Source organism: Mirounga angustirostris, unplaced genomic scaffold (genome assembly GCF_029215605.1).
Source record: "Mirounga angustirostris isolate CCGP_5_RB_7025 unplaced genomic scaffold, mMirAng1.0.hap1 SCAF_16, whole genome shotgun sequence".
Classification (NCBI taxonomy): Eukaryota; Metazoa; Chordata; class Mammalia; order Carnivora; family Phocidae; genus Mirounga; species Mirounga angustirostris.
In genome coordinates, this window is record NW_026991724.1 from 2,885,514 (window position 1) to 2,893,844 (window position 8,331).

Consider the following 8,331-nt stretch of genomic DNA (forward strand, 5'->3'; position numbering starts at 1 on the left):
ACATACAACACACAAAACATGTGTGAGTCGACTGTTTACATTATGGGTAAGGCTTCCAGTCAACAGTGGGCTGTTGGCCAAGTTTTGGGGGGAGCCAAAAGTCACCCACGCATTTTTGGCTGTTCAGGGCGGTCGGCATCCCTAACCCCTCACCCCTGGTTGTTCGAGGGTCAACTGTAGTTTTGCTTTAAGGAAACGAAGCAGTTTCAGGAGGCCGGCGGAAATGAATAAAGGAGGCCTGGGGGACGCAGTCCTCTCTGCGGGGAGCTGAAGAGGAGGAAGCGGGACCGAGGCAGCGCTGGTCTCCTAACAACGACCTCCGGCTCACACCTCGTTGGCCAGAGTGTGGTCACATGACCTCCTCTAGCTGCAAGGGAGCCTGGGAATCCTAGTCTTTTGCTGAGTTCTGTTGCAAGGGGAGAAGGACAGAAAGGGTCTTGACAACAGGATAGTCCGTACCCATAAAGGGAAGCACTCACCCAATAAGCCCATTTTGAGGGGGTCCCGGAGGACGAGGAAGCAGGATGCCTCCCGGTTTGAAGACCGGGATATCCAGGGCCCAGGGCCCGCGCCCACCCTGGCTGACGGCCCTGGCGTTTATGGCTCCAGCACGGACCTTCCAGGACTGCTCCACTACTCAGGGTCATGAGGAATTAAGGCAATTTCGGGCAATTAGGGCGAGGAGGAAGAGGAAACTGCCATTTCTCAAGTACTTCCCATATGTGAGGCAGTGCGCCTCTCACGGGCCACATGCCACCCTGGGGAGTGGGGATTTAGTGCCCGTTTTGGAGATGACCCAGCCGGAGCTGAGTGTGGCCCGGTGCTACTTTTCGCGCTTGGCCGTTTTACACCAGGCACCGTGCGTGCTGTGTGCTTGGCCTCTGTCCCTCTCATTGCACTTCTGGAAGCACTACTCTCTTGCACAGACGAGGAAAGGAAGGCCAGAGAGGTCATCGCATGCTCCAAGTCGAAGGGACAGGCCCCACTCGCTTGCTCCAAACCCTAGCTCTTGCTGCCTCCCCCCCAACTCTTGACAGTGGCTGTTTGGCAGGCCCAGGGTAGAGGCGGGTGATTGGCACGCTAGAATATTCTGGAAGGAAGCTTTCCCTGTCCATCCATTCACCCCATAGGGAGCTCCACTCCACTTCTCAGGCCTGTGAGCCATGGGATCCCAGGCTCTGCGCTGATGACGAACTCCAAATTTCCTAACACAACCAGTCCTCGGGAGATATCTGGGGCAGCCCAAAGTGTCCCCTCGGGTGACCTGGGACACTGGGTTCACAGCAAGGATACTGTGCATCCCGTAGGGCTGCCTGAGGTCCAGGTTGTCACGGCGGCATGCTTGGTGAGCACGCGCCCACGCCTGCTCCTGCTGCCTACCTCGGCCCTCCTTGCTGAAGGGAACGGCTCCTGCAGCCCAGCCCACAGGGTCTGCATGCCTCCCCGTGTTCTGGACACTCCTCACTGATGAGAAAGTCCAGAAAAGCCGATCTTGCTCCATTACCTTCGGTCCTTTTCCAAAGGGTCTGATTTGTCACCGGCGTCCCGCCCCAGCCCCTCGTGGGTTGATGCAGAATATACAAAGAAGGCAGCTCTTTCTGGCGTGATGCATGGGCCCCTCGCTGGGGGCCCATCCATCTCCACAAGACCCCGTCCTCGGGCCAGGTATCGCTGAGGTCACGGCCCCGGAAAGGTCGCCAGAGGTCAGATAAGGATGATGTTGAGTCTGTCAGTGATTCGTTGGCTGCACAGACCCCGCATGATGGGGCTCTGCTCAAGGAATTAGTGAGATTTGTCATGGGGTCGGTTAGGGTGGGGAGGGGGCATGCTGGCCGAGGTCACAGGGTCACTTTGCCTCAGTGACTGAGTGCCTTACGGCTAATGGGGATGCCCCATAGCTCCTGGGGTCCAGCATCTGGGTCCAGCATCCCCTAGAGAACCCAATGCCGAAGAAGCACAGAGACACTATGGAGGAGGAGACCCATCCAAGCCCTGGCAGAGTTGCTCAGCAAATAGTAGTTGAACAAACACATGCACGAATGAATGAACTTGCCATGTGGCCTGGAGGTGGGGCCCATGAATTGTCTTGGGGCCTAGCCTCACCTCACTTCCTTTGGTCAGAGCACTCTGACTTGCCTTTGGGAGGAATTATTTCTTCCAATAAATAATGTTCTGTGCAATCATGCTGTTCTGCCCTCCCCAAGCCATGGGGTGGGCCCATGACTCATGCTGAGGTGGCCAGTCCTTTCCCCACCTAGAAGCTGGACTGGGCACAGAGGGAAGAAAGCACAAACAATAATCAGAGAGGTTCATCCCAGCGGAGATACCAGGGAGGTGATTCTTGGCTGAAGAATGAAAGAAGTCCCCGGCCTGTCTGGGGGGCGGGGGGGCACAGGCAGCATCTCCTACCCTTGCCTCTCCCCCTCTTTGCTCTGCCCCCTCTGCGTGTCACACTCCACCAGCGCTAGCAGAAACACTGTCCATGGGCTCACAGCTGCCCGGTGGCAGACGGGCCACCCACAGAAAAATGGCAGTGGGGCCAGCTGGAAAGGGATGGCTGCCCAGGTTCAGGGAGCTGGGGTGAGGGCTGGGGCCAGGGAGGGCCACGCTGATGGTGGAGCCTCACCCTGAGGAGTCCCCGGCCACGGGGGAGGCTGGGATGCACAGTGGGCAGCGTTGGCCGAGGAGATGGGACAATGGCTGGAGAACCTGGTGTTGGGTCCTCTCAGCAGCACCTGCCTCGGCATGCTTGACCTTCACACGGAGACTTAGAAAAAAGCATAGGAGACCCATGGGTGCCAGACCTAAATTGCCCCCATGCACCCCCCACCCCCGGTTCTGAAGCCAGCAGCTCGGGAAGTGAGTGTGTTTGCGCATCCAATCCTCCATGGGCCCTGCGAGCGCCCATGGGAAAGCGTTCTCTTTAACTTCGTGATTTCTTCTGGCAGAAGCAACTCTTCCAAAGGGAATTTTCTTAGCCAGTTTTGTTCTGTGCTGTTTTGTTTTCCTGGGGGGTATGGGGGAGGGCTAGGTGCTGAGTAATGGGGTCTTTGAATGCCACTCCGTGATAATTACAAACCGGCTCTGTGTCCCCTGAGGACCCCGGCACACAGTTCTTGGAATTGTCCCCTCGCTCCATTATGTTTCAGAAAGTGCAGTGCCAGAGGCATTTTCTGAAGAATCAAGATCTGAAACCAACATTATCTCGCTCTCTTATTGTTGGCACGGGAAGACAGCCCGACCCCGGCCAAGGGAAACATGTCAGACTTCCATCAAGTTCCCGAAGGTCGGAACCTCTGAGACTGCTGAATTTTGATTTCATCTTAGGAAAAACTCAGAATGTAATGCCAGGACATGGTGACTATTTTAAGTAACTTTGTGCATTAAGTAGAAAACAAATAATAATAATAATAATAGATCACTGGTTAAAACCCTGCACAGGGTTGAGGGACCTGGAGAGAGAGGAATGAAATACAAAAAGATCCCTCCACATGCCACGTGTGTTCCTTGCTCTCTCTGCTCTAAACAGTCCCCCACTCCACTTGCCAGTGTTCTATGTAAATCTCATTAAAGCCAGATTAGATGCCTGGGCTCTGTGACACCTTCCCTGATCCCTCCAGCCCCAACTGCTGATTCTCTTCTCTGCACACTCACATTTACTTGTTCTTTGTTACATGGCAGTTTTTATCGTTATTTTGGCCTGATATTATGATTATTTGTGAGCACCCCTGTCTCCCCCATGAGGCCATGAGTTCCCTGATGGCAAAAAGCCTCCTGCAGATCTGCCTCTTCTTCCTGGGTGCCTGGCCCATTGCCCAGTCCTTGGCAGGAGGTCAGAACCTGCTTGTTACGTGAATTAGTGAGCTAAATTTAATACGGCATCCTCCATATTTGACGTGATTCCACTGGCCCCGTGGTCAGCATGCTGTGAATGTGTGTTTGCACCCAGGTGCATTTGTATGCCTTTATTATTTATCAGCCTCCAAATGTAAAAAGAGATTCGAGCTCACATACAATCTTAAAACACACATAAACCATGAGAGTGCACTGTTGAAGGCTGAGCAGAAATCATTTAGAAGCAGAAGGACCGATTTCCAGGAATCTGGAATGAGTTAGGTGCTGTAATTAAACATAAAATTTTACTCTGAACTTCCTGGCAGCCAAGAGAAAATGGAAATTATTCAGGATCATCAGCGTCTTCCTGTTATTCAATTCTAGGAGAACTTTAAGGAGTAGGTCCCTATTTAAGGCTGGTGGAAAATGCTTTTGACTTCTATTTTGTTAAAGATATGAAACATTAGTCACATATTCAAATTTGAGGTCATCTGAAGGTGATAGGAAGAGGATGCAGGAGCACAGAAGCAGGGTCGGTCCTTGTCTCTTCAGTCCAGTGGCTCTCAGCTGGGACCCTACAATAGCTATGTGACAGCCGTCCCCCCACACAGCAGGGCAGCGAAAAGTCATTTCTGGGCCTGCAGGGGGTGTGGCTGGGTCACTGTTCACCCCCGTGAGGTCATTCAGGGACCCAGGACGCTTCACCACGTGGCCATGCCACCTTCTTGCCTCTGTGGCCCTCCTCGTCCAGCTGGTGCCTGGGGAAAGGCACACCCACTTCTGAGCCACCTGGACGAGGCAGTGACTTCCGTGCCACTATGAGGACGTGTCCCAGGCCCACCTTAGATGCAGGGGGCTGAGAAAGGTAACTTCTGGCTCGATAGCTGTCCCCAGTGACAAGTCCTCATTACAGAAGGGGGATTGCAACTCTGCCTCAGAATCTCCAAGGAAGCACTTTTAAAACCCAGACGCTGGGCCCACGCCCAGAAATTCTAGCTCAGGGGTTTGTGTGGGCATAAGCACGAGGGTTGTCCAGGGCCCCTGCAGGGATGCTGACAGTGCCCTCCATGTAGGGGGCTTCCTCAGGCTGCCCTCTCCCCCATTAGGCTTTTCTCTGACCACGTGCAATGGGGGGGGCAGTGTACCCACAAGATTCATGTACCTCCCGCAACCCCACAATGTGGCCTTATTTGGCAGGAGGGCCCTTGCAGGTGTAATCAAGTTAAAATGAGGTCATCCTGGAGTAGGGAGGGCCCCAGATCCAATACGACTATCACCTTTGTGCGAGGGGACACAGAGGCACACACACACTGGGTCAGGTGCAGCTGCAAGGACTGCACGCCGAGGATCGCCGGCAACCGCCCGAGGACAGCATGCCGAGGATGGCCAGCGACAGCCCGAGGCCGGAAGAGGCAGGGTAGGAGTCTCCCTGGAGCCTTCGGAGAAAGCACGGCCCTGCTGACACCTTGATTTCACACTCTGGCCTCCAGAGCTGTGGGCACGTAAGTTTCTGCGGTCTTATGCGCGCCCCCCCCCCCCCCCCCCGCTCCATTAATGGTGACACAGGAAACTTGGATACCACCAGCCACCCTTGTGATTCTGGCCGCGCCTAGGGATGAAGAGTTGGGAAATCCAAGGAGCTCTGTAGCAAAGTACCGGGGGGTGGGGGCGTGGAGGCAGCTACACTGGGGCTCACACACTGGCTGGGGCCTGGGGGGCCTGTGTCTGGGATTAGAAACTGGATTTGGCTCCTGCTCTGGCTCTGAACCTTAAAGTGCTTCCCGCCCCACCCCCGCCCCCCAGCTTTGTCCCCTCAGTTGTAGAATAAAGCTTTTGGCCTAGAAAGGGGGTTCTCATGCCCATGCCCGCCAGTGATGGAGGCTCCGGGGGGTGCTATGAGACACAGACTCCTGGGCATGGGGTCATCAGGATGTCTGGTACCCTGGTGGGGGGCAGCGGGCACCCACCTCGCAGGTGGTCTTTCTCCCCGGCCCACAGTCCTGGAAAAGTGCTTTCTGTGTCTGAGCAGCAAAATGCTTCTTTCCTTCATTGGCCTCTGGGACTGAGTTCTGGAACCCTCAGTGTGGACTGCGGACAAAGAGGCCCTGATTGTGGGGGAAGGAAAGAGACCTCTGATTACATTCGAACCACAGCTTCAGCTGCCGGTCAGGCACCTCTGAGAAGGCATCATGTAAATGTACTCATTATCCAGGCAAAGAAATGTGCTAGAAAAACAAAACACATTCGACCCAGTGGGGTCTAAAAGCCAGGTCGAACTTTATCTAGAACAGACTGTTACCGTGTGATCTCGGTCCATTCTCTCGTTCCTGGATCAAGGTGGCTTTGCCCACTCTCAATATTTACTAATTTTTCCCACACGAGTTGGAGGAAAATTGCAGTTCCTACCTTTCTAAGTTTATAGGGAGAGAAAGAAATCATAAAGAGAAAGATTAATGCATTTGACCTTGTAAAATCTTTTTTAACCCATTACTAAATGAGGAAGCTATCAACAAATCGGGGAAAATGTTAGCAATGCCTACAAAGACAGTCTGACTTTGTAATTGGCCTCTAGAAGAAGAGATCAGTTCTAATGAAAGGCTACTATGAAGTGCGTTTCTTAATATGCAAGTGATATTTGTAAATCAGAAAGATCAAGGCAATTATCCCAGCAGGCACAAGGTAATGGGAATTTTCGAGCACAAGACAGGAAACAGGCGGCTGGCCCGCGGGGAAATGCGCATGCGCCCTAGCGACTTAAGGAGACGAACCTCCGCAGATGCCCTGGCTCCTCGGCCTGCCCCTGTCTCAAAGAGGTTTTTAAAAAATTGCAACATTAATTATGAGACTTCAGAAAAGCACTCTTCTCGCATGTGCTGGTGAGATTGTAGGCTGGTACAAGCTTTATGGAAGGCAAGTTGACAACGGACGTGGAAGGCCATAAAAGGTCACACCTTCTAAGTCAGTCTCTATATTGGTGGTGGTTGATTCAAATCAAACACGTAGAGATGCTGATGCAGATATATATGTATAGCAAATATATATTCAACACAGCATCACATATATATTCTGGAAAAAAACTGGCAGTTTCAGAAATAACTAGTAACTGGGAATTGAGTAAACAGATGATGGGCCGTGCCCTTTAAAACGTGTTTTTGTTGTTGTTGTTGTTGTTTTCTGTTTTTGTTTTTTTTTTTAAGTAGGCTCCATGCCCAGCATGGAGCCCAATGCGGGGCTTGAACTCACGACCCTGAGATCAAGACCTGAGCGGAGATCAAGAGTCAGATGCTCAAAAGACTGAGCCAGCCAGGCGCCCCTTAAACTGTGTTCTTAAAAAATATTTAAAGATTGGGGTGCCTGGGTGGCACAGTCGGCTAAGTGCCCTACTCTTGTTGTCAGCTCAGGTCGTGATCTGGGGTCCTGGGATCGAGCCCTACGTCGGGCTCCACACTCAGCATGGAGTCTGCTGGGGACACTCCCTCTCCCTCTGCTCCTCCACCCATGTGTGCATACTCCCTCCCCCCAACTCTAAAATAAATAAATCTTTAAAAAATATGTAAAGATATAAGAAACATTTGTAAAATATAGGACAAACGTGCAAGGAAAAATAAGTTACAAGGCAGTGCACGTGTTAAGATTTTTAAATTAAGGACTTTATTTATTAGCCTGGGGAAAAAGAAAACCCACCTGGGACGAATCCAGGTGTTAGCCATGACTGTCTTTGACTTTGCTGATGTGCTCAGTTTAGTAAAGGTGAATAAAGACAACAGAAAGATCATTGCTATATGTGATTTTTACTTTGGTTCAGGTGCTTGTGTATGTGTTCCAGATTTTCTACAATCAACATGCGTTGTTTTTATTTTCAAAAATATGTGAAATTCTTCATGTCTGTCCAGTTCCTTCTTTGTTGTGCTCTGCCTGATGGGTGTGCGCGCAGGTGGGCCTTAAATGCAGGTTTGGAATATTTGAGGGACAGCGGGGCGTGGAAACAGGCCTGCTTGCTGTTGGCTGGCAGCATAAACTGTGATCCGCCTCCCCCGCCGCGGACCAAAGGCACTTGGGTGCACTTGGGTGCAGCGGCGCCGTGGAGGGGCCGCTTCCGGGCCGGGCTCGGTCCCGGCCTCCGCCCCCCCCCCCCCCCCCCCCCCCCCCGCCAGCTTCCTTCTGCTGCACAGGTTGGGTTTTCCGGAAAGACATGCGGATAAAGGGCTCTGTGGGTTTCAGTCGGGCGACACTGCGATGTGGAGTAGACATAGGGGATTTATGCCTGGAGCGGGGCTCCTCCGACCTTTGGGATTTCCCAAGTAGGGGAGCAGTCGGGGTGTCTGGGGTTGTGCCGAGGTGACTTTGGGCCACCTACGGGTGGGGCCGGCGGCCCGGAGCCCACCCCGCCTCAGAGGGACGGCTCTTCAGTCTCAGCCCCGACTTCCGGGCGTTCGGGCTCCGGCGCAGTGACGTAAGCGCGCGCGCCGACGTAGCGCGGCCTTCCGGAACGTCGGC